This window comes from Ictidomys tridecemlineatus, chromosome 3, assembly GCF_052094955.1.
Source record: "Ictidomys tridecemlineatus isolate mIctTri1 chromosome 3, mIctTri1.hap1, whole genome shotgun sequence".
In the NCBI taxonomy this organism is placed as follows: domain Eukaryota; kingdom Metazoa; phylum Chordata; class Mammalia; order Rodentia; family Sciuridae; genus Ictidomys; species Ictidomys tridecemlineatus.
Genome location: NC_135479.1, coordinates 109,513,131 through 109,534,017, shown reverse-complemented (window position 1 = coordinate 109,534,017; position 20,887 = coordinate 109,513,131). Strand labels below are relative to the sequence as shown.

Sequence of the window (20,887 nt, the reverse complement as noted above, 5' to 3'; positions counted from 1 at the left end):
GTAGATAAATGCCTAAATATAAAAGAGAATGCTTCTAATTCTTAACATTTTAAGAGTTCTCAGCATTTGTTAGGTGCTATGTAAGTTTACTTATTGAAAACAGCATATTTTAAATAAAAGCTTACAAGGACAGTGTGGTGCTGGTATGCTAGATTAGCCATCTCAAGTGCCTTTACCAATTGGGTTAATTTTTCGACCACATAAAAAAGGCACTGAGGAAGAAATTCCACTTATCCTTTTTTACCTGTGTCAGTTAACTTCTTTCAATATTCCTGAAACTGAAGCATCCAAGCTCCTTAAAGCTGGTCACTGGGGATGTGATTAAATATAATCTCCCCTGACTAGATACCAAATAAGAAATTTATTGAGCCAGCAACTTCAATCTGAAATTTCTGCTGCCTCTGATAACCCAGAATTGCCTAAAATTCACAAATCTTCTTTGGAAGATTTCTGACCCCACCACCATGAGTCTGCCCCTTCTCCCACTGACAATGCCTGCTTTGTACCTACATTTGTCCAAATCCTATACTTTCCTAGCCCAGTTCATAAGATCAAAGTTGGGCAACTAATTCTGGGGCTATCCATCAATAAGAAGCCAAAATCTTGTCTAATAGAATCTTGCATAATCAGCATCCACTTTGGGAAGGTGTAATTCAGAAACTGAGAGACTATTGTCAAGAGAGCTGTGCAGCTGAGTTGAAAAGTTGTATAGTACTGTTACCAGAAATACGAAAATTATGGCACTGGAAAGAGTCAAGTGGTGCTTAGAAGATGTTAGAAGAGCAAGATTTATTCAGCACTGACTCAGCAGAGTCTTCTCCAAAAGCATCACCTTTTCTTCTTTTATGAAGTACAAACTTCCAGGTTTCAAGATTTTCTCATACAGGTGGCCTTGATTTTCTCTGCCTTTCTCTAGGTAGCGCTGGTTCCTGCCACAGCTACTGAGAAAATAGGATTACAGAAGCAGAAACTAGCAGGTTGCAGCTAATAACAGATATAGAAAGAAATGTTTTAGGAAGGGGTTGCTCCTTCAGTATCCCAGAGCTGAGGAAGCCCCTTTCAGCAATCTGCAGAGGAGGCTTCTCTGCAAGAAGGAATGTGTGGAACAGGCTTGGCACATCTCCATTCACTAAATATATTTAGATTAGTGTTCATTCATGATATAAGTCAACAAATGTGATTGAATTCCCCTCATTGACACTATTATGCTAATCCATAAAGAAGAGTTGGCATTGAGATGCAAGTCTCTAATTATCCCAGAAACCAAACCAAGAATATCACCATTTTTTTTGCACATACGATCTACAGGACAGATGACTTTTGAGGGGGAAAAATGCAAAAGATTCATATAATAGAACAAGATAAGGTCCTTTCCTTGTACCACTATTTCTATGGTAGAAAGACCACCTTACTGACTTACTGATGATGAAGAGCCACACCTGAATTCAAAGTGGATGTAAAAGCAAAATCTATCTGTATTTTCTGCCCTGATCATCATTTCTATTTAAACAGGCTTCTCTTCTAAAAGCATAAATGTCAGGCATATTTATTTACATCAGTCCCATAGGTATTAGAAAGAATTTAGAAATCCTAATAAATGTGGACTTTTTAGCCAGTGTTACCAATGACATAAAAGAAACAAGAAACAGCAAAGAAATAACTACACATAACAAGTCACCAGGTATATCTTCCCTCCTCAGCTTATGACAAACCTGAACTTTATATGATGGTGATAGTAATAGATTAATTTGAGTTGAGGCAACTGTTATGTATATTGAATCTGGAGTCAGCACTAGATCCTGCTTCTAGTTCTGTCATTGAGAAGGTATTTCTCTAGAAAACTTGATAAACCTCACAATCTTTATGTTGTTTTTCTTTTTTAAAATATCTTTATTTTGTTTATTTTTCTTTATTTTTTATGTGGTGCTGAGGATTGAACCCAGGGCCTCACATGTATAAGACAAGCACTCTGCCACTAAGCTACAACCCCAGCTCCTCTATTTTATTTTTCTTAAAGAGAAAATGGCTGACAGGATTGCTCCAAGAAGAATATTTTTGACTGTATTAAGTATACAAAAGTGGTAGTGATTAATACAATCACCACTTCTAATAACTATTCCTCTGCTTGAATATGAAGTTTCTGAGGATGAAAAACAAGCCTTTTATTTTTTTTGGTCTTTTCAGAATATCACACAATGTCTGGAACTTAGTAAAAACTGCATAATTACTTGTTACTTTTAATAGAATTGCACCAGACAAAACTAGGACTATATCAGTGAAGTGGGAGTAATAAGCCAGCTGGAAGAGGTTTATCACACACACTATGTATGTTGGTAGAATACCAGCCACACACAAGGAGCAGCCGGCAGAAACTGGAAATGTATACAGACACATAGGACATGCTGCTAAGAGGAAACCATTCACAGAAAATGGGAAATGATTAACTCTAAAGACCAGAAAGGGAAGAGTAGGTAAGTGGATTTTAACAGTTTGGGACAGCCTTGGTCTGATAGCTGTCTGCATGGAACATACAGGCAAATCATGACAGCAACTGGGAAATTTAGAAAATTTAGTTTTAGCTAAAATTAGAAGCTAGCTAAACTAAGTTAAATTTTAGCTAAATTTAGAAGCTAGCCTGAAGTTGCCAGTCAACTAGATGACAACCAGATGAATTTGAATTTTAGGTAAATAGCGAATAATATGAAACAAATTGTCTATCCTTAACTTGCATGTGAAACAGTAATCTTAAAGAAGAGAAAACATATTCTAAGAATATTTCTATGTATTGTTTAGCATATTCACTAAAGAAAAATTCTTTGTTATTTGTCTGAAATTTGAATTTAGTTAGTGTCCTATATTTTTTGTATGAAGGATAGGATACTAGGGTAAAGCAGGACTGCATAGAGCAAAAACACTGGATGGGTGTACAATAAAAAGAAAAAACAAAACCCCAGAGGCCTGGATACTGAAATTCAAGCTTAGTCATGGAACAGGCTGACTCTTCAGAAAGAAGGCTAAGGAGCTGTTCTCAGGTTTCCAATAACTTAATAAGCCTGAATCTGATGGCTGGGCACTTTCAAAAATCCAGGATCTTCTATTTCTCTGTAAACAGGAACTGAAACGATATTAATACCTGCATCTGTACAAACCTGAAAGTGTGGATTTGGAAAGGAACAGTGTCAGGAATCTAAACAGGATTCATTTAGGACACATTTATTCAGGTAAGTACTAAAAGAAGGAGTTGCAAAACTTTGCACAGCTGAAGGCAGTAATAAGAAAACTGCGATAAGGAACTTAGTCATAGTCCAAGAAACAGCTTTCTTTTTACCTCAACTTGCAGCTTGCAGCCTCCCTGCCAAACTGTCCCTTTAAATTAACCCCCTAATATCCTTATCTTATTAATGTTTCATTTCCTTTTTGGAAACTTTGATTGGACTGTGGAGTACAGGCGTTCTAACAATTAGCTTGGATTAGTGTAAATAAATCAGGCTTTTGCAAAAATATTAACTGAAGCCACGTTAGGGAAGTTATTTTCAAATTTTACAGTTTCTGATACATAAACCTGCACTCGCAAGCTTTCTACAACCTTAAATGCCTGTCAATACGAGACAAGTAGGAGTCAAGTTTCATAGCATTTCCTGATGAGGTTTGGGTTATCATTTTATGGGAATTTATCTGAAGAATATCATTATTTTTTTAAGGTCCAGGAACTGTTTTATGGTGTCAGAGAAAGTTATTAGTATTTAATGCCTAGGTTCAGTGCCCTACAGCACAAGTTTGTAGCAAATGCTGGTATATTTACATGATGTACTAAAAAGCTTGACTGAGTTCAGTTACTAATCCTCAAAGCAAAATCCTTCACTTAAATACTTTTTAGTATTTCATTATACAATAACCTATTTCTATATTTTTTCTAGCAAAATTGGTTGCCATGTAGGTCATCTGACCCCCTTCCAGGAAGTTCATATACAGATTGGCCTTGAGAAATCAAGGAGCAATTCTTCCACTAAAATAGGATGTAGTATTAATATTAGAATCTTTTCGTACAGCACTTCCTTTGAGTCTTTTTGAGAAATGGCAGTAGCCCTAGAGATAAAAACTATGGCTCTAAACATCAGAATCTTTCCACTGTTCAAAGATTCACATACTAAGCTCATACAAATACTAAATGGATGAAAAAAATAAGAATGGGTACTGTTGTTCACTCTGTGCTGTGCTGATGACTCATTCATTCTTTTGATTTTCTATTTGAAATACATTTAAGCTTTGAAAAGGCTCTACTACTGTAATCTTTTTCAGTGAGACATTATCCAATTTGCCTTTCCTGTCAAGTTATAAATTAGGAGTCTGTGACTCCACCTTTATTCTCAGGAAAGCACAGTTTCATTTATAGTAGAGGGTAAGTAAGGAAGAGGAGAGGGGGATATTTTTCCCCAATATATAACCCCTCATATTTTTACTACTCAATTACTCAATAACTAATTGTCTACATATCTAGAATGACCTCGTTTATAATCGAGATAGAGGCAATGTTTAACTATCCAAGATTACGTAAAGGACAAAATACTAAATAAGAGACCTTCTCGTTCTTCTTTGTATTATTTCCAAATAGTGTTGACTATGATAGAGTTCTTGCTCATATTAGACTCTGAAATCATCCTTTTTCAAAAAATAGGAAAATTTAACTGTGGCAGTGGTGCATGCCTGTAATCCTAGCAGCTCAGTAGGCTGAAGCAGTAGGATCATGAGTTCAAAGCCAGCTTCAGCAACTTAGTGAGGCCCTGAGCAACTTAGCTAGACACTATCTCTAAATAAAATATAAACAGGGCTGGAGATGTGGCTCAGTAGTTAAGCACTTTTGAGTTCAATCCCAGGTTCCAAAAATAAAATAAAAATATGAAACACATGAAATGAAAAAAAGTTTTCATATTTGATATTTTCATTGCACTGACCAGTGCTCACTTGCAAAAAAATGGAATTTGTTGTGGCTAGGTTATCTAGCCACAAGTCATTACATGGCTTACAAAATGCATGTGGTGGTAGACAGAAGAGTGTAGACTGAGCTTTTACTGATGACTTCAAAAGCTACACTACAAAAATCTGTTTTAAAAAGAACTATAATTTTCTTCCACAATCATAAGGCAGTCTGATCAGCAAATACCAAAAATCACAATGTCTACCCCAAAAGTACAAATACTTCCATGATTAAGCTTACCAACAGAAGCTGCAAAAGGATTGGAAAACAGGCTTTGCACATACAACTTCTCACACAGCTACATCTAGCTCATGAAAATAAAGTACATTTCTCTAGGTATAAGAAAGTCAGGGGAATTCATATTTTTAGCTTTCCATATTTTGCAGTACCTGTGAATCGCTTCAAGGAATTGACCCTAAGTGCTGTACGCTGCCCTGTCCATCTGATCCATAAATATCCACACACATCCTTTTACCTATATTTAAATTTTCAAATATCAATACTAGAAATCAGAATATGTGATTACTTAACATAATACACTTGCACCCCATAAAAATGAAAAAGAACCTACCCTGTAATCAAAAAGAAATGATCCAACATTTCAACAGGCAACATTTCTCTTTCTGAATTGTTTATTCCTTTAAAATTAAATCTGTATTCCCATGTATATATAATGTATTCTTAGGAATTAATTTTAAAATTATTTAAAATTTATATATTTATATATATATATAAATTATATAAAATGTAGTACTATAATAAATAAAATATTGTAAGAGGATAAAATAAGAACTAGTATATGATAGCTAGGTATGTAGAAAAATGGCAGATAGGTAAATAGATAATAGATAAATACCACACTGAAGCATACAGTATAGATAGCTAATAGAATCCTGATTTCTGCAACAGAACACAATATTATATTTGGTATTTTATGATTTCTTCTTTTTATGGCATTTCTTGTGTAATTTGCCTTCAGTAAAACCTCAGTTGGTTGAGATTCCTCAAATCAGATTATCAAATTACTCATTGCTGCATAGTTCAAGCAAGTAGAAATTCTAATATTGGATCATGGCACTTTACACAAGAAACATGGTAGTTGAAATCACTTTTGCAAAATATTCTAAGTTCTAGATACTCAGAACACCATTGTGTAGAGACACTTTGAGAATCTGATCAATTCTCCTGGCACTATTGTAAAGTCTTCATTTGCCTATTGGGATTGGGTTATCAGAGACCTCATATTGTCAGGGGTAATCTTAACTTTCAGTTCCATGAAACTTTCCAATAATCTTCTAATAAATAGATTCTCCTCTCCATATACAAAAAAATATCTAAATTAGCAAAGGTCAAATGTTAGAAGACAGAAGATGAACATTTCCTTGTTGAAATTTCCCTATTGAATAATTTATTGCAATTGTGAGAGTTGCAGTTCCCTACTCTACCCCTTGTTTCAGGCTCCATGTATTTTGATTACCACAAAAACAGTAAAATGGTTTTTCAGATATCAAATACCTCCTGTAGGACAGAAAATTGAAACAAATATCATGTGCTGTGCACTAAATTCCATAATCTTTAAACTCAACAATATATTACGTGAATTTAGTTTCAGTTGTGATTGGTGTCTTCTATTAAAAATAAGATTTTGAAATGCTATTCTAACATGAATGTTTCCGAGAAAGAGATTTCTGAATAACATGCCATCAAAATCCACAGAAAAGTAGTCCTTCTCACAAACCTTTATCTCCAATAAATACACCTCTTTTGTGCTTCATACTGTTTATAATGGAATGGAAATAACAAGAGTATAATCTATACCAATTTTATATTCACAACATGTCCATAAACTGACTATATTCCCAGAGAATTTGTTCTTGTATCAGTAAATAAAATGCATCCATCCACAGCAATAAACCTGAGTTATTTTGATTCATGCCTCTCTTTAATTCTCTCACCCTTCAATCAAGTCCTAAAATTCTAGCATTATGTTACTTAAATACATATTGCCCAACAAACTCTCAACTCTGCTAATCTCTGCCAATCTTTCAAGCCTGATCTTTTCTTTTCTTTTTTTTTTTTTTTTGTACAGAGGATTGAACTCAGGGACACTCTACCACTGAGCTGTATCCCCACTCCTATTTTGTATTTTATTTAAAGACAGGGTTGCTAAGCAGCTTGCTGTTGCTGGGGCTAGCTTTGAACTCGCGATTCTTCTGTCTCCTCCTCCCAAGGCACTGGATTACAGGTCTGCTCTACCTCAACAGGCTCCGATCTCTTCCTCAGCATGTCACCTGTCATTGGATTTCTACCCAATTTTAATGTGCACTATTGGATTGACTCGCTTTTGTACCTCCCTTGCTGAAATGTTCTTCTTCCTTTCCCACTCACAATCACCTCCTATGTCCTCTTCAATAATTTTACCCTCTCCACAGACAGGTACATATGGAGCTCACAGTATCTTTCAGATCTGACCATTGTAGCTTCCTCTAGGCAATCTTCAGTGACCGCCTACCCTTGGAAGAGGTGATGTACGATTAGGTGCCCTTGTAATTTCTTTGCTTGCATCGTATTTCTACATCATAATAACTTCCTTACTCACTCATTTCTTACAAAACAGTTAAATATAAGGCTGGGAGGGCATGCATTTTTCATGCTTATGATTGTAAATATGAGCTTACTGCAATTATAGAATATGAAATATTTACACCAAAGGAATATAAGATTAGTATTCATGACCACAATTTGACAATTTGACAGTACCCATGATGTAAAACAATGTTTTCTTTCAAGTCAAAAATCTTCAAGATACTGTTGCATTAAAAATAACACTTTCAATATCCTGTGACGTTAATGGTATTCTAGGCAAATTTTGATTGGCAACTCAGGCAATTAGTGACCAGGAAGATTACCTGATTGAATAAAATTGCTTTATGTTAGAATAAGAATATACACATGTTAGAAAATAATACTTGATATGAAAATAGATGATTTTTAATTTTTCTGGCAAAGTAGCTTTCAACAAGTAGCAAAATAAGGTGAAACCTGAGAATCTAAAATCATATCAAAGTCCTCTTAAAAACTTTGGCCCACTGAGGAAAGTTTTTATTTATTTAAAGACAGGGTCTCACTGAGTTGCTAAGCAGCTTGCTGTTGCTGAGGCTGGCTTTGAACTCGCGATTCTCCTGTCTCAGCCTCCCAAGGCACTCCCAAGTAGCTTCCAACAAGTAGCAAAGTAAGGTAAAACCTGAGAATCTAAAATCATCTCAAAGCCCTCTTAAAAACTTTGGCCCATTGTTTTTTTTATATCATGTTGTTGATTGAGAAAAAAAAAGATTCTGGCTAAGAAACATAAAATTTTAGAAATCTTAAGTTGTTTATAATATATTTAAATAAAAAGGCTTATGGAAATAATTATCATTAGTTCTTGCTCTGATAACTTTCATTGGAGTCCTATACTGCTGGATATTATTTGGGGAAAAGTAACGTACTAAAAATCCTAGAAGGATTTAATATAAATTACTATTCATTTCTCAGAATTAACACAGAGATAAAACTATTTTCTTGAACTGTAAATTTTATCCGCTAAATTTGCACATTCAAACAAAGTATCATCATGATGCACTAAAATAAATATCAATGTATGCAAAATATGATGAGCTTATTCAATAAAACTGAAAGGATCTTTTGATGTGTTACATTGTGATTATATGTGTTCTATTTTGTAACTACAAATTAGTTTGTAATATTATGTTTAAAGTTTATAGTAAATTACTTGTAAACTATAGTAGTAAAGAGTACTATTCATCAAACTTTTCTAAGACAAAATTTTCTCATATTTGAACCTAATTTCCAAAGATTTGCTTTTATGTAATATCATGGACATATATTAAATTAGCAACTAAATGAATAGTACATTCTCTGTAAACAAATTTATTCTCAAATATGTACTAACATTTATTGTTCCATGCCTGGAACTTTGGATGCAGATTGAAATCTTGTCAGCAAAACTGGGGCAGTTAATATAATAGTTAATATGCTGTTGGGGACATTAAATAATTTATTACTAGTGAGTGATTCAAAATAACAATGAAGAATTATATTTCTAAACAAATTAATTAATTTAAAAAAATAAATGTTATGACAAGATGGCAATAAATGACCAAGTCCATCTTAAATCAGGAGACGGAAACATCTTTATTCACCAGCCCATAGTCCAGATGCATAAGCTGGTGGGCCAAGGGGCAGGCTGCTAGTCTGAACCCTTTGACCACATCCCAGGGTTTGAGCTTACTTTTTATAGTTCAAAACCACATATCATACATAGCTGTTGCTGTGATTCAAAACCATAAACAAACATCATCAGATCTAAAATCATAAGCAGAAGGGAAGTGGGTCAAAATGACCCTAGTTGAGTACAAATTAAAGAACTAACATCTAGATAATCATTCCCTGATAGGATGCATTGTGCAAGAAAAATGAGAACCAAAAAGAGAACAATTTTACATTGTATAAGAATTGACATTTTGTGTTGCCAAACATGCTATGCTAAGCAACTGTTGATGGGCACAGAGGTGGGGTGTTCCCTTGGGAGAAACATTTCTTACATGACAAGGAGTCTCAGGGTAAAATGGAGTGTGTTTGGTCATTGCCCATATCAGAAAGATGAAGGAAAGAAAGAAAGACAGGTTCCATGTAGTACACATTTATTCTTAGGTTAAAATACATGGTTAGTTCACTTTGAAAGTGATACAAACACTAAAGGAAAGCTCTTTAATGTATTTCCTATTCTCAGTAATTCTTGAAATTTAGTTTAACTTAATAGAAACTCATCACCATTAAAGTGTATATTATTCTGAAATAACATGCTGAAAAGTGAATCTTAATATGTACAACCAAATTAAATTTGCTAGCACAAAACAAAATAATAGCTTAAGGAAAAAAAAAAAGAAAAACTCATGTAACAACAAAAAAAATAGGATCCTTACTAAATAAGCAATTATATATTGACAATATACAATTTGTTTTCCTATTCAGAACTGCATATATAAATTATAACCAGTTCTGTAGTATGATTTGGAGTGTTCTAAAAAGACTGCTCATGTCTCAAGCATCTCTTTCTTATTCTAGAGTCGTTTGTTGCTATTAAGAATACAAATGCTCATTGGGATGTCTCATTAAATGAGTCTCAGAAAAGTTTAAAATAAAACCTTTGCTGTTATATCAGTAGAAGTAGGAGATGTAAAGGTGAATTTAAGGAGGAGCCCAATTGGTGGTGCAGCTGGAGTGGTTAACCAGAGGCCTTTAGAGATACAGCCCAAAGACCAACAAAGTCAAGATAAAACCTCTGGAGAAATAACCAAAAGAAAGATATAAAATTTAATTTGCATTGTGCTTGAATGTCCTAGATTCAAAAATTTTCCCCTGAGCTCCAAATACAAAAGCACCAAAGAAATCCTCTTATCCTACAGGTAAGGTAAAATTAAGGGTACAATTATAGTTATGTCTCTGTAATTATGTCTGTCATAGTCCTCCATCAGGTAAAACTATTCAAACTAACCTCATCAAGTTCATAGTATGCTTTTTAAAATATTGTAAATAAAGAAAATCATGAAGAGGATTTTCTGAGCTCACTGGTTTCAAATAAACAAGATTTATAATGAAGTGAAGAGAGGTGTAGAATTAAGACTAAAATTTAAGGAAAATTAGCATGTACAGCTTTGCGTAAAATCCTTTATTAATTGGAAACTAGTATTAAGCAGTACTTAATAAGTTATATATCATTATACTTTATCAGAAACTACTCCACAATATTCACTGCTGGTAATTGGATATTGGATAATTATTTTAAAATCAGCTATCACTCTTTCACTACCATTCACAATTTGCTAAAATTTGCATAAAATTTTCTAAACTCTTCAGAGTTTATATTAAGCTAATGAAATAACTACTGGAAAAACTAGAAGATAAAACACAAAGATAATCTGGAACTGAAGAGAAAAATGTTGTCAAGAATAAAGAAGAAATACTTCTTCAAAAAATTAAATTTGAATAATATTTCTATATGTGATTCACATAGCCACTATTATGTCACTCTGGGATGCAGCTCATAAATCCATTTTGTTTCCCATAAAATGATAAGCAAAAATATCCTTTTACATATCATTTTCATACCTGATTCTCCTTATTATTTTATCACTTTTACTGACAATCTTACAACCTCATCCCTTGTATTTTTAAAAGCAAAATGTTTAAATTAAAATATAATATAAATGCAGAGAAGTGCACAAATTGTAAGCTTACAGCTCAAATATGTATCACATTACAAAATAAATACAAAAATATAGAATGTTTCACAAATCAAATGTCAACCTGGAATAGAGGACATGCTGATATTCTCAGTATTATCAAACTTTTAGCATTATATTGCTAGAGTGATTGCCTCAGAATAGTTATACTGAAAGAGAAATTATATCTTAGAGTTCAAGAAAATCATGAGATTAAATAGTAAAGGAGAATTTTAAAAATCAAAACCGTTACAGACAAATCTTTAAAAATAATACAGTCATTATACTTGTTTTTTCTTTAATATTTTTTGTAGTGATTAAAAAATCTGTCTTTTGTTCAGGTGAGTTAGAAAAGAAACACCCTACTAAGTAAGAAACTGTAAATATTTGAAACACACTTCTATCAATATTTGGAGATGTAAGAAAGTGGAACATTTGCTATCTTTGCCATATTCATCTTTTGAAGGAGTAAAAGATATTCATTCTAATCTAGTAGCTTAAAATAAACCAGATAGTTCCCTTCAGTATCTAGGATGGAAATGCTTTCAAGTTTTCAAAGGCTAGTGATTTTATTGAACATTAGTGCTTACTATTATTTGAAAACTTAATAATATATATACATAATTTTTAGCACTTGTAGTTAAAATGTTTTCTCAAAATATTTAACTTCCACAATAACTAGTACACTGAATAAACTATCAAATATTGTGTATTCTGAAAATATAATTTTTAATATAGTAAATATCTCAAAATTTAATTTTGACAAATGTACCACTGTTAGGCTTCACTTGACATCTTTTTTTGAACAGGTGAATGTTATGGAGAGAAATTATCTTTGATGTATACCCATTCAACCATTATTTTTGATTAAATATCATCCAGCGTGAGGAGTTTGAAAGTATAAATCCACTTGGATTCTAAAGAGTTATCATTGTATATTATCATTAAAAGGCCCATACTTACATGTAGTTCAATAAGATGTATATTAATTAAATATTAAAGAATAAATAGCATAAAATATGTTATCTGATATATTATACAAAAGTATTTTATGAAGCATCTAATACTATTTTGATGAATATTTCCCTACAAATTGTTTTATATTTTAAAACATATTTATTTGATATTTAAAATAATATTTTAGTTATTAAGTAAGTTCTTATATAAGATTTACTGAGGTTAATTATTGGCCTTATTAAGAGTATAAAGCCTATAGTAAAACATTTAGCCTTTATTAAACAATTTAATCACATATTGACTTTGGGTATTTGGTTTTCCTTAATAGTTCATTATTGAATCTTATATTGTAAAAAAAAAAATTCCAAGCTGTTTATTGTATACTTACACACACAAATACAATTATGTACTGTGTACAATTGGTAGCCAAGATAAGGTAAATCATGTAAATACATCATATAAGAAATTCCGTTTCTGGAAAAGAAAAGGACACTTTGCCTATAATCCTACTAGCTTGGGAGTCGAAGGTAGGAGGATTAGGAGTTCAAAACCAGCCTCAGCAACTTAGCAAAGCTCTAAGCAATTCAGCAAGATCCTATCTCTAAATAAAATATAAAAAAGGGCTGAGGATGTGGCTCAATAGTTAAGTGCCTCTTGACTCAATTCCCAATACCAAAAAAAAAAAAAAAAAAAACTTCAAAGAAATAACTAGAGTTGTCTGGGTCATGCCTATAAGGCCCTAATTCTTCAAACATACTCTGTGTTTGCTTCCTTATCCTCTGGATCATGTATGCCTCAAATGCCCATGAAGACCTAAGAAGAAAGGTCATATTAGATCCTTCTTGAACATTCTCTACATACATATATTTTTAAACTGTAGTGCTTTAAGCACTAAGCAAAAGTAATATAACTCTATAGTTTTTAACTGCTGTGATACAAATATAAAAAATTGAAACCTTGATAAGCAACTTTCCTTTGATTTTTGCAGAAAGAACCTGTTGAATAGCATTTACTGAGGCTTGCTTAAGTCTTACCAAATAACCACAGTTTTAATTAATCTATAAAAAGACATAAGTAAAATTTATCTTTAAATGTAGTGGAATTAAGGCAAGAAGTAAACAGAGGATTTTTAGAAAACTCTTAATAACTTTAAACAGAAAGTTAAGTTTTTCTAGTGGAGAGTTGCTGTTTAAGCACTTCATTCTTATGGGAATAAACTTCTTTCAGACAATCTATACTTAACAATAAAGCACTGTAAGAGATAATTTAATATACTTTAAGCAAATACATGGGAGTGATATTTTTTGGATCCAGAATTGCAGTGTCCCACCTAAATCATTTATTTGTCCATTATCAAAATCACAAGGGAATACATAAATATATTATTTTTTGCAGACAGTTTTTTTCCCATTAAAACACTCCAAAGGTTTTTCCTCTTCTGATTCATCTAAGACAATGCAACTTAATTCTTAAAGAGTTAGTGGTAACTAAAAATAATTTTAAAAAGGCAATCTAGCACTTGCATTATTTTCTACAAAGACATAGCCTTATATAATCACAAGACTATTTATTTTACAAAGAAATATTTCATTCAAAAGCAATGCATTGGACTACTTTCTCATACTTATATGACAACTCTCAGAAAATATAAACTCACTTAAATTATAATACTCTGTTTTTAATATATTTGCTAGAATTTTGCAACTATTGTCATAATCCAACTTTAGATGTCTTCTTTAACTCAAGAAGTTGCTTCTCTCATCCATTGGAAGTCCAAAGTAAACACTACTTTCTGTCTATAGATTTGTTTATACTAGACTTTTCAGATAAATGGAATCATATAATATTTGGTCTTTATGATTAGCCATATTCATTTGACATAGTATTTTTAATAAAAGCTTTAAAAAATAAACTGTATTTCACAAAATTCATCCTTTAAAAATGTATGGGCTGGGGATGTGGCTCAAGCTGCAGCGCGCTCGTCTGGCATGCGTGAAGCCAGGGTTCGATCCTCAGCACCACATACAAACAAAGATGTCATGTCTGCCAACAACTAAAAAATATATATATATTAAAAAAAACAAATATAAAAAAACCAAGAGTAAAAAAAAATGTATGGTTCAGTTATTTTAGTATATTCAGAGTTGTGCAACCATTACCACTAATTAATTTTAAAACATTTCAACCTCCTGAAAAGAAAGTTCACTTGCATTTGCAGCCACTCTCCTGCAATTGGAACTCTACTTCCCTAAGCTCTCCCTAGTCCAGCAAGGATGTCCACGGAACAGGGTAGAGGAAAGTGTGGCTGTGGACTCACTAATCAAGACCTCCAGAGACCAAGCTGGAAGCAGGTCTGATTTTATTGTGCAGTTACCATGTATATATACTTGGGCAGATTGTAGGTAGCTATCAATGCAATTTCTGCTAACTGCCCTTGCAGTGATCAATCAAGGAGCAATATTAGGGTCTGTAAACAAGTCAGGATGGCACCTGATATTTTGCCAGAGGGAGTGGTTTGTGAAGTAATGCCAGCGAGCCATTAAGTGTGGAGATTCCTTATTGGTTGACTGCTGTACCTAGTTTATGTTAATTAAGATAAGCTGTGTGGAATGTATATATACCCCTCCTGTCTTACAATAAATGGCTCCCACTCCTGCTGTATCAATCTACACACATTGCTCGTCACCCCCTGGTTATTTTGCTGCAGCCGAACTACGGCAGAGCAAACGGTGGAGCAAGCACTGGGACTGCAACACATATGCCATGTATGCTGTCCTCCACATACTTCCTGTCTCTCTCTCTCCCTCTGTACCTATGCTGGACATTGTGTGATATTACATAAAACTGCTTGAGTCTGCCAATTACTAGCTGTTTATTTTGTTGTTTTCAATAATGCTGTGGAACATAATTACTCCAAGTAAATTGCTTTTCTGTTGCTCAAGATAGAGCACAATAGGTATTAGAATTTGTTGAGATTTGCTTTCCTAACTAAGATCCTTTGTGTCGTAGAGCAAACATGAAAGGTGGAATTCTCTTTTAACTGTGTGTTTCAATATGTATTACTTATGGTGCACAATGTACATTTGTCAGGGAAAATGGTGCTACCAGGTAGCCAACAACCTCCCACAAATAGCACTAGTCCTTAATACCAGGATGAGATCTCCTGAGTTGACATATGATATTTTTTCCACACCAGATACAAGCTAATACTTGCTTGTGGGGGCCTCCAAAAGAACTCTTCACCAATGCATATTTCTGCAGAGATGGATATCTCATTCTTTACCAGCAGTTTTACCAGATTTTTCCCTAAGAGATATAGCAGTTTGTTGAAAAAAAGAGAATGTCACCATACGGCCAACATCTAACTGACCCATATCTTTTGAAGGTAGAAGTGAGAGAAATGGGATCCATGACTGGGTTCTCAGTCTACAAGAATAGCTTTTCCATACCAGGGATCTTAGTAGGGGTGGGTAAAGCCCATCACTCAAATGTCTCTGCCTTCAGTTCTCATTGAAGAGAATTCTGAATTTTCATCCCAGAAACCTGGCTCGATATATGTTTTTTCAATTTGTTTAAGGACTTTGGCCAATGTTCAGAGACTGAATGATTGTCCTTGCTAATGTTGACCAGTTATCATCATCTGTCTGAGGGATAGTTGTTCCAAGCTACTCACACTGCCATTATGTAAGTTCCATCTCAGTATTTCTTTTGGGTCCCACTGCCAAGTTACATCAAATTAAACTGTTTAAATACATACAAACTGTCTTATACAGGAAGAGTCTCTAAATAACTTGAATAATTAGAAAAATTTTAACAGGTACGATATTATAAAAAAAGTATATTTTTTCTGCCTAAGGGTGCTCCACACATAATCAGCAATTCTCATGCTCTTTCTTTATAAGAGCAGGTGTTTTTCAGATATCTTGCAGCAAAAATGAGATTTAAAAATATTTTCAACTTAATTAATTTTGTCATTCCTTTTTGTTGATCTCTAAAGTTTTAATTAATTAGTTTTAATTTTACATTTCTAAAGTGTATTTATAATACTTACTCAGAAAATATTCCTGCATAGAATAATTTAGAGATTAATTAAAACTTTGTTAGTTTACTTAAAATATACTTTATTCAATAAATATCAGTGAAAAAAAGTAAGACTATTTTTTTAATTAAAATTGATATATTTATAAATTTGGTAAAGAGATCTTGCTATTTTTTCCAATTAGCATTAACATTATAGTGAGATGTTTTTATTGCTCCAAAATTTTAGAAAATAATTACATTTTTTTCTCTTTTATCATTATATTCATGCACTCCTACTATAGCATTTTTTTTTTTTTTTTTTTTTTTTTGGTGGTGGTGGTACTGGGATTTGAACCCAGGGACACTTAAACACTGAACCAAACCCCCCCCACACACACTTTTTTGTATTTTATTTAGAGACAGGATCTCACTGAGTTCCTTAGGGCCTTGCTAAGTTGCTGAGATTGTCTTTGAACTTGTGATCCTCCTGCCTCAGCCTCCTAAATGGCTGGGATTACAGGTGTGTGCACCTGGACCAGCAATTTAGTCTTTAAAACTCTTGCTGAATGCCCACTATTGTAGGTTTCTAAGCTACTCACAGATGGAATACTACAGTCTCTTTACTATTAATGGTCACTAAAGGAAAGTATATAAATGAGTTTAAAATACAGTCACACATGATAAAGATACAAGAGCTTGAAAACAAAATATGGTTTGACTATGAAAGTTCAAAGACAGTGACTAAATATACCTCTTTCTAAAAAATATGGGATTGAAACTGAGGATAGCCGTATGAGGGTAATATTAACTGGGTAATTTATAGAGGGACACCTGTGGAGGTGGTATTTCTGCTTTATGATTCTTCCAATGGAACAGTGAATAGTTGTGATTTTTATCTAATGTCATCAGGCATACCACAATGATTAAAAGGTGATTTTTTCATAGTAAATGCTCTCTATTTGCTATTAAATTCCCATATTAAGAGTCCCCAAACCACCTTCAGTTTTGTTAACTTACAAAGATATTTTCAGGGAAATAGTTAAAAACAACGTCTTCTGCCAAATCAGAAGTCCTTTCCACAAAGTTTGTAGAGAAAAAATTAATTTTATTATTGAAGATGTGTTAAACCTTAAACCAGAATGTGATATGCCTCTAAGAAAACCCTGTAAGAGAATGGTAACACAGAAATCTCATCATTTTATATAGCCAAGTAGATAAAAGCCCATTATATGCATGTTTTCAAGACGAAGAATTTGCCCTGAATTAAGAGAACTTGAGTATACTATTCAGCACTTCTCAGTTCATCATAGATTAACCTAGTAATATGGGTGCTGCAGTCTGGCTGCAGCAAAATAACCGGGGATGATGAGCAACTTGTGTAGATTGATACAGCAGGAGTGGAGCCATTTATTGTAGGACAGGAGGGGTATATATACATTCCACACAGCTTATCTTAATTAACATAAACTAGATACAGCAGTCAACCAATAAGGAATCTCCACACTTAATGGCTGGGTAGCTTTACTTCACAAACCACTCCCTCTCGCAAAATGCCAGGTGCCATCTTGACTAGTTTACAGACCCTAACACATGGGTGTCATCTGTGTTTGTTAATTGGCTTTGTCCTAAGGAAACATAAAATTCCTTGGCTTCATGATAGGAGATCCTTTTGCAAAATGGAGCAAAGTGCCCACCAAAGGAAACTTCTAGTCTTCCATAGAAACTGACAGATAGGGACACATAACCCTTGATGTCCACCTTTCAAAGACATGGCTGCTACAGCTTTGAGAAAGAATTTCCTGGGTCATACAGCTGGCAAAAGTCCTAGCTAACATTAAAAATGGCTAATACACATTTCAAAAGAAAGAAGAAATTGCTTATAATTTTAAGTTTCCTAAAGTATAAACTCAAAGAAGAAAGAGATGAGAATCTCCTCTCATTTTCAGCAATTAGAATTAAGCTTCTTGGTTTTAATTTTTATTTGTCCCTATACTATTTAATAAAAGTACTTTTTTATAGAAATTTCCTGTAGGTATAATACACACTCTTAAAAATTATGAATTACATAATGCTTCATGATGAAATTGGTGACATTCTTCTAAATAAACACAATAATAAATACTTTATAAAATCTCTTTTCTCCAAGAAAAGATTAACATTCTCTAGTTTACTAAAATTCCATAAGCCATTAGAAAATTGGGATTAATTTACTCTACGTTCTTATGAAATCTCTAATCAATTAATTCTAAGAATTTGAGTCTATCTGGGTCTAAAATATGGTTAGAACTTTTAAAACTCCAGCATATATATATAAATTTACTTTTGAAAATGAAATGGAAATACTTTTTTCCTTTCTTTTTGATTTTCTTTTTTGTTACACTGACTCAATTAACAGGTAAAACACAGGAATAGATTAGCTGCATTATGTGTTAAAGAAACTTCCCTTTGGAACAACAACAAAAAGAATAAATATAAGGTTTCTGAGAAGAAATATCACTTTAGTACATATCAATGATGGCACAAATGTGGAAACAGATTGTTATTTGCTATATTTCTGAAGAGACACAGCTCTTCCTCAGAAAATGACCAATAAGAAAAAAGGGAAGAAATGGGTAGTTTCATTAGTGATTTCCTTTTCCTGTTTTACAACTTTTTCTTATCTCCAGATTAAATCTGTAATTAGTACTTATCAGAAACTCATATGCACACCTTCATAGGTTACCTTTGTTGGAACATATTGATGCATATTGAATCTGTTCTCTTCTAGAAATGTTAATCACTATAAAAATCAGTGTTTTCCATCTGAATACTTTTCTGTCATTCACTTTAGAAACACAGACAGCAAGCACTAATAGTTTGAGTTAGGAACAGTGTCAACATGGTGAAATCCTCGTGATTAAGAGGCCAAAATTGGGAAGATGGCAAGTTTGAGGCTAGCCTCAGCTATTTAGGCAGTCCATAAGCAACTTAGCAAGACCCTGTCTCAAAAAAAAAAAAAAAAAAAAAACCTGGAGATATAGCTTCCTGGATTAAATATGCAATAACAACAACAACAACCAAAAACTATTATTTGGGGTACTTACTTTTGAATCATTGACAGAATATTCCTTGTAATAGACTTAATAGACTTGTGGGAACAAGTGCATGAAGTACTGCATACATAACATACATTAAGGGCACCTGAATGGCAAACCACTCCCCTGTAGGCACAGCCCTGGGTGTGAGGCCATGTGTTGCAGTCCCTGTGTTTGCTCCATGGCTGCTTCTTGATTGGTCGCTGCAAGGACAGTTAGCAAGAAATTGTATTGGTGGTTGCCTGTAATACTGCCTGAGTATATATACATGGTCACTGCACAATAAAATCAGACCTGTATCCAGCTTGGTTTCTGGAGGTCTTTATTAGTGAATCCACAGCTACACTCTCTTCTACCCTGTTCTGTGTATCTCCTCTCTGGACAAGAAGGAGCCCATGTACAGATTTATTTCTTTTAAGCTGTTTCTATTCCACAGTAGTACCACAGCACCAAATTTTATACTAAATATACTCATATGTGCATATCTAAAATTTCAAAATAAGTCAAATCTTCATTTTACTATAATTTATTAAATAATTATATCTGTAAAAATTAAGTAGTTGTCAATCTTAAAAATCATTTAAATTTTGCAGCAAATAAATTTTTCTTGAGGCAAGTAAATTGTCAAACAAAATCAAAATTATCAAGGTTTAGTAGATGCTTAATCTCTTAAATAATCATAAGAGAAACTGTTTATGATCAAGGAAAACCTCTAATTAGTTTCTAATGTGACATTCCTATGGTAATGAATTAATCCGTGTATCCAAAGGCCTACTGTTTTTTAGAGCATCATGTTATTTCTTAGTTCTATTATAAAGTAAATAATTGGATGATGTAAAATAACATATTCTGTAGAATTTTTATTTTCTTTGCTCTATACTCTCACATATGGGAAATGTAATTCAACAAACATTCACAATGATTTCTAAACAAAAGTAAAACACTATAATTTTGTCAATTGTGAATTAGGTTTCCCATTCAAATTTACCATATTAGGTATATTTCACTGTAGTAATAATCCAAGAGGGATGCAAACACTAAACTTTTCAAAATAAACCATATTAAATTAAGAAACAATAATTACAAATGAAAAAATTTGTATCCCACATATTCTCCACTATGGATTTTTTCAAGGTGATATTTAAACATTGCATTTTGTTTTAAATTATACTTTTTATTGAATAACAATCATGATTTTATGAAAAATATTTATCCATGATATACCATTAGTCATCATTGCATTTTTCTGTGTTCTCTCAGAGAATTCAAAATGGAGTGGATTAGGGTTAATTCCTTATTGAGCAGGGTTTCAAGATTCTAATTAAAGTTCAGGGAGAACAGCCAAAATTTCTCGCATGTGCTTTTCAGAAGTAAATGCATATTACTGCTGAGTAGAAGAGGTATTAATTTTTTGGATTATAATAAAGATGAGAAGCAATTGAAAATAAAGCTAGTCATGTAGAGGGGATAATCTTATCAAATATTTCTTAAACATTTCTATTTGATTAATGCTAGCATTTTTCCTATTCTGCTATACCAACAGAAAATTAAGTTCTTATTACTGTTCAGTAATAACA

General features: G+C 33.0%; 1 long non-coding RNA gene across 1 annotated transcript in view; it reads left to right on the top strand.

Moving 5' to 3' along the window:
• Positions 1-2,335: 2,335 nt before the first annotated feature.
• Positions 2,336-20,887, top strand: part of LOC144375861 (uncharacterized) — a 52,107-nt gene continuing 33,555 nt past the window's right edge. The window contains exons 1-2 of the long non-coding RNA XR_013435713.1: positions 2,336-2,471; positions 3,113-3,221. This is a non-coding gene — a long non-coding RNA (uncharacterized LOC144375861). The remainder of the gene's footprint in view (positions 2,472-3,112; positions 3,222-20,887) is intronic.